The sequence below is a fragment of the Olea europaea genome, chromosome 12 (assembly GCF_002742605.1).
Source record: "Olea europaea var. sylvestris chromosome 12, O_europaea_v1, whole genome shotgun sequence".
In the NCBI taxonomy this organism is placed as follows: Eukaryota; Viridiplantae; Streptophyta; class Magnoliopsida; order Lamiales; family Oleaceae; genus Olea; species Olea europaea.
The window spans coordinates 4,724,701-4,731,518 of NC_036248.1; positions in this window are offsets into that span (position 1 = coordinate 4,724,701).

Below are 6,818 nucleotides of genomic sequence, written 5' to 3' on the forward strand. Positions count from 1 at the left end.
ACTACATGAATAAACATTTTATTTTCATATACACTTAAGTAAAAATTATCCATAATTCTACAGCTTCAATTCTACATACATATTCCAATTTACACATCGATTGCCTAACTAATCTACAGCACAGCAGAACATCAGATATTCAGCAGTCCAGTAGAGAAGAAGCCTCTTAGGTAGTTGCAGTAGCTGATTCATCCTCTGCAGAACCAGCACCAGCTCGGTTTCCTATCACAGTTCTGACACCAAATTCATGATGCCATCTCTGACAAGATAGCAGGAAAATTTTAAGATTACATACATCAAAGTAAATCTTCATTCTTTGAAAAAACAGAAAGGTTAAGTTGACCAATGGGACCACATTCAAGGGAGAAGTACAACCGAGGCTTTGTTGACACTTAAAATTGGCTTTCCTCGGTGCAAACGAAAATCTTGATAAGAAACCAAAAATTAAATAAATGCAGCCCCACGATGGGAGAAAGGAAAGAAAGAAAAAGAAGCAAGGATAGCGGGTCCTCGGAAATTTCTTCCACATTAACAAGACAATGAGACTGAACCTTATAAAACAAATTGTTAGATGATAGTTGAGGTAGAATAATCAGAGATTACATAACAATTACAATGGCCTAAGTCAATTTGGAGACAGCCTCTTCGGCAGAAAACTTCCCCTCCTTCAAAAACCACAGGATCATCTCTTCATCGTCTTTTCCAAATTTGCCCACAGGAAGATAACTATGTTCCATTTCAAGTCTCTCTCTGACTTCAACCACTAGCTGCACCATTTAAGCATGATTAACCATAAGATTTCATCAAAGTATTCAGGTGTGCATTAATGACTGCTCTTTGTCGATGCAGATTGAACAATATAATAGTAACTTTGAGGGCAGGATGTTGAGATTGTCATCAAGGATTTATATAGAAGTGTTCTACCGCTTATTATCTTCTTTCTTTATCTGCATCATAACGGAAGTCTTAGCAGGCTTAAAACATACATGTTCTGTTATTCAACATAGGAATCAATAAAATCCTCGAACGTTTAACTTTTAACATTTTAAGTTTAAAGAAAGATCATTAACATTTTTTTTTCCAAGTCTTGTAGCTAACTCACTATTTCTAGTACGAGTTGCTTCCTTCATCAAACATGGTATGATCTGTAAACTATCGAACCTAGAACTTACTTTGATGCTGATGCTTTTAGTTTGTTAAAAATAAAATGCAAAACAAGCTATTAAACATCCTATGATGAAGTACTGTTGTGCATGCAAAGGGAAGCACATGTTTATAAATTGTTTATAATCGAACAAAATACTTTTTATCTACACATTTATTCATAATTACCCACTAATCCGTCACTCGTTTCTATTTATTTATAATTTAAACTATTTATAAACACTTAATAATAGAATTACACATGGATCTGTTTCCTCACCTCACTAAGGGACAAGCAGTACACATGTATCAATGATAACATGAAGTACTTGAGGCAGAGATTTTCACAGGTATTTCTACTACGTCTTGGTTCTTGGAGTCTTCAAAAAGCACCACAATCCCGCATTCCCAATGCATGGTTATTTAGTATCAGCTATTTCTCATTTTATGCGTTGATGATTCATTCTCACAATTCAGCACAAACTAAGGGTAGAAAAATTTATAAATTTTAATTGATTTATCACTGTTTCATGATTTCCATTATCAGGAAAAATGTGGGATGACACTTCTGATATAGCTGTAAACTGGTTTGCACGTGTACATACTAGATATAACAAGAAAATCTGTCTCTTCCCTGCACTAAGTCAGACTTCAATATGGAGATTTTGCAAATAAAACAAGAATGCTTCCACCTAGGATGGGACAGTACAAATAAGTAGCCAAGTTAAATTTTTTTTCAAGTCACTTTTCATTACCCAAATAAGTAAGTTTCTCAAATTTTAATCAAGAAAACAATTTCTTATTCTAAAATTTACTTATCTACTTATAAGTAAACTGACTTACAAGTAAACTGTTTGAGTTTAGCCAGATATCTCTATTAATGAAAAAACACACTCATTGTTGTTTTAATTGCGCTTGCTGAACATCCACAAAGCCCTCACCTCAAATAAAAAGCTTCTAATTCTAACATTTTGTTTAAGATGGATAAATTCCATCTTCAGTTTCTCATTCTAATATTCTAACTCTTTCACCAATCAATCAATGATAAACCAGCAAAAAAAAATAAAATACAAGAACAGTAACATGTTGGATGATTTAATGCCTTTTAAATCACCGGATCTTTCATGTTAAATCATCAAGAAATACAAGAATTAAAGCGCTTCAAAAAAAAAATACAAGAACAGTAATATGTTAGATAATTTAATGCCTTTTAAATCACCGGATCTTTCATGTTAAATCATCAAGAAATAGAAGAATTAAAGCGGAAGCGTACCTGAATCAGACATGGTTAATGCAATAATGAATTTCGCGGTATAGTCTTCCAAATCTACACGCAGTCTCATTTTCCTCTCTGTGATGGAATGCAGTAGAGAATGAATAATACGTGCGTGTGATCTGGGAACCATAGCCTATTTATATAGGAACGCCTTTTGACCTAATTCGGCCCATCATAGAATTATGATTTGGCCCCGGTCTCTACACGTGTGTAAACCCACACTTTAATTGGATACATTAAAGCCTAAAATCGAAGCCTTATTAGATCACTTTAATTGGGCTCAACCGAATTCGATAGCCTATAATTTAACACATAATTATTCACACATATAAGTCCATCTATTGATTAAAAATCCTTACAATCTCCCACTTGGGCTATATGTGTCACCTTATAATTGTGCATTAAATATAACCATATGAGTACTCAGAATTTTGCTATCATTACCGAATGTATCTCCAAACAATCCCGTCCATCAATCATATCAACATAGGATTAAAGCGACTTTCGCTACCTTCATTGTAGCTAAACCCATCAATGGTCACGTATATCAATATAATCGAATGACATGGATCAAGCATGGATGTGTAGCATAGAAATTACATATGATGTGATCTGTAACATGCCTATTTCCAACTGGTCCACCTTAATACCTTAGTGAGATCATTTTAAACAAGTTCAGGGATAATAAACCAAATAACTCTATAACCGAAAATAACTTTAACTTTAAACCGTATCCAAAATAACAGTACATGTGTCCAATATGAAAAACAAAAATACAAACTTCCACTAAAACTAGATATTCTCAAGAGACATTATACCCATATGAGCAGTATGCTCATGAAAGACCTTAGGTATCAATCCCTTAGTAAGCGGATCCACAACCATGAAGTTTGTCCCAATATACTCTATTGACACTTGTCTACTCTGAACTCTTTCTTTAACCGCCAGGAACTTGATCTCTATATGTTTTGACTTCGTCGAGCTCCTATTGTTATTAGAATACAGCACTGCTGATTTATTATCACAAAATATCTTAAGTGGTCTTTCTATATTACCCACAATGCGCAGCCCAGTGACAAAATTACGCAGCCATATTCCATTATTTGATGCCTCATAACACGCTATAAACTCCGCTGCCATGGTAGAAGTAGCTATAAGTGTCTGCTTAGCACTCTTCCATGAAATAGCACCTCCAGCAAGCAAGTAAATATAGCCTGAAGTGGATCTCCTACTATCTTGGCATCCCGCAAAATCGGAATCAGAATAATCGATGATCTCCAATTGTTCCGATCTCCTGTATGTAAGCATGTAGTCTTTTGTTCTCTGTAAATACCGCATGACCCGTTTGACTGCTTTCCAATGATTCATTTCCGGGTTACTTAAATATTTCCCTAGCATCCCAACAATGTACGCTATATCCGGATGCATACAAAACTGAGCATACATCAGACTTCCTATAGCTGAGGAATAAGGAATCTTCTACATTTCTTTAATTTTCAAGTCATTTTTAGGGCACTGACTTAAGCTAAACTTGTCTCCTTTAGCCACAGGGGTGTCACATGGTTTATAATCTTGCATGTCATATCCTTTAAGTACCTTTTCGATATAGCTCTTTTGTGATAATCCAAGAATACCCCGAGAACGATCTCGGTGTATCTGAATTCCTAATACAAAAGAGGCGTCACCAAGATCTTTCATCTCAAAATTCTTTGCTAGAAATCTCTTGGTTTCGTGCAATAAGTCTATATCGTTGCTGGCAAGCAATATGTAATCGATATATAAAATCAGAAAAATATACTTGCTCCCACTGAACTTGTGGTATATATAATCATCGACCAAATTCATCTCAAAACGAAATGAGATAATCACCTGATGAAACTTATAATACCATTGACGAGATGCCTGTTTGGGTCCATAGATGAATTTCTTTAATTTACAAACCATTTGCTTTGCATCGTCCGATACAAAGTTTTCGGGTTGTACCATATAAATTGTTTCATCAATGTCACCATTGAGAAACGTTGTCTTAACATCCATCTGATGTAACTCAAGATCGAAATGCACTACCAATGCCATTATTGTTCTGAAAGAGTCTTTCGAAGAAACCGGAGAGAAAGTCTCTTTATAATCGATGCCTTCTTTCTGTGTAAAGCCCTTTGCGACAAGACAAGCCTTATACCTCTCTACATCACCTTTCGAATCCCTTTTGTTCTTAAATATCCATTTGCAACCAATGGGTTTCGCACCTTCAGGCAATGGAATGAGGTCCCATACGTCATTGTCCTTCATGGACTTTATCTCTTCATTCATAGTATCGAGCCACTTTTGAGAGTTAGAACTTTCCATGGCTTGACGGAAGTTGATCGGATCATGTTCCACCATTCCAATGTCAACTTCATGTTCTTGGAGAAATACGATGTAATAATTCGAAACCGCACTTCTCCTCTCTCTAGTGGATCTTCTTAATGACATTGGTTCTTGAGGCTGTAGAGTTTGTTCTTCTAGAACAATTTATTGATCTTGAGAGGGGGTATGACATTGTCTTGATCCAGAGTTGCTTCTTGAACAATTTCAGGGATAGAAACCTGATCATTGTCAATGGCAATTGGAGGAATTTCAACATAGTCCTCCTCAAAGACAAGCCTATAACCCTTTCTCCCCTCGCAAACTCAACATCCTCAAAGAACCGAACATTTTATGTCTCGAAAATTACCTTAGTAGTGGGATCATAAAATTTGTAACCCCTGGACCTTTCAGAATATCCAATAAAATAACAACTGATGTTCCTTGCGTCCAGTTTCTTTTCATTTGGCTTATAGGGCCTTGCCTCAGCTGGACACCCCCACATATGTATATGCTTCAAACTAGACTTCTTGCCCGTCCAAAGCTCATATGGGGTCTTGTCAGTGGCCTTAGTTGGAACCCTGTTGAGTATATAAGCTGCGGTCTTTAATGTTTCACCCCAGAGAGATTCTGGTAAGGTAGAATTAATAATCATACTCCTCACCATGTCCTTAAGTGTTTTGTATCGTCTCTCAACAACACCATTCATAGTGGGCGAACCTGACATAGTGTACTGTGGGACGATACCGTATTCCTCTAGGAATATAGCAAATGGTCCTGGACGTTGTTCATCTGAACTGTCATATCTGCCATAGTATTCACCCCCACGGTCAGATATGACGCTTTTAATCCTTTTGCCGAGTTGGTTCTCAACTTCAGCTTTATAATTTTTGAACACATCCAGTGACTGTGATTTTTCATAAATGAGATATACGTAGTCATATCTTGAAAAGTCGTCTATAAACGTTATAAAATATTGTTGACCATTCTAAGAACCCGTAGGGAATGGTCTACAAATATCCGTATATATAAGTTCTAAGACGTCCGAAGTCCTATTGGTTTGAAATCTCTTTTTATTGGTTTGTTTTCCTTTTATACAGTTGACACACATATCATAATCTGTGAAGTCAAGAGGGTCGAGAATCCCGTCTGACACAAGTCTCTCAATTCTCCTTTTGGAGATGTGACCTAATGTCTTGTGCCACAACGAGGCAAAATTCTCGCCGATTAATTTTTGCTTTATACCTCGAGTACTTACATGCAAGGTTTCATTATAAGAAGTTATTGTATCAATTGAATAAAGATTATCGTAGCCTGATAAAGAATCGGAACCAACCAATTTTGAATCATGAACCAAACTAAATTTTCCATTTCCAAACGAACAAGTATAACCAAATTTGTCCAAAACAGAAATAGAAATCAAATTTCATCTAAAAGACGATACAATAAATGTCTCAACAAGATTCAAATAAAATTCAGTCTTTAACAATAATCTAAATTTTCCTATTGCCTCTACTTCCATTCTTTTGTCGTCGCCAGCATAGATGTATCTTTCATCATCACTTGGTTTTCGACAACTCAGGCAACCCTGCATAGACATACTGATGTGAGTTGTTGTACCAGAATCTATCCACCATGTATGTCTAGGTACCGAAGTTAAATTAACCTCAAAACAAACCAAATGAAGAAGGATACCTTTCTTCACACGCCATGCGTGGTAATTGATGTAATCCTTCTTCTTATGACCTGCAGCTCCACAGAAGAAACAACCACCTTCAGTTGGTTCCTTATGCTATTTCTTTTGCGGTGCCGTACCCGCAGCTTCCTTATTAATCTTCCTTTTCTTGTTCCTTTTGTCCTTAGAGGTGGTAGCCAAATTAGCACTTTCTGTCTTCTCATGCTTCAGTCTTTTCTCTTCCTGGACACAGTGTGAGATGTGCTCATTAAGGGACCATGAATCCTTTTGACAGTTGTAGCTCACCTTGAATTGACTGAAATGTGCTGGAAGGGATATCAGAACTAAGTGCACCAACAAGTCTTCAGATAAATCCAACTT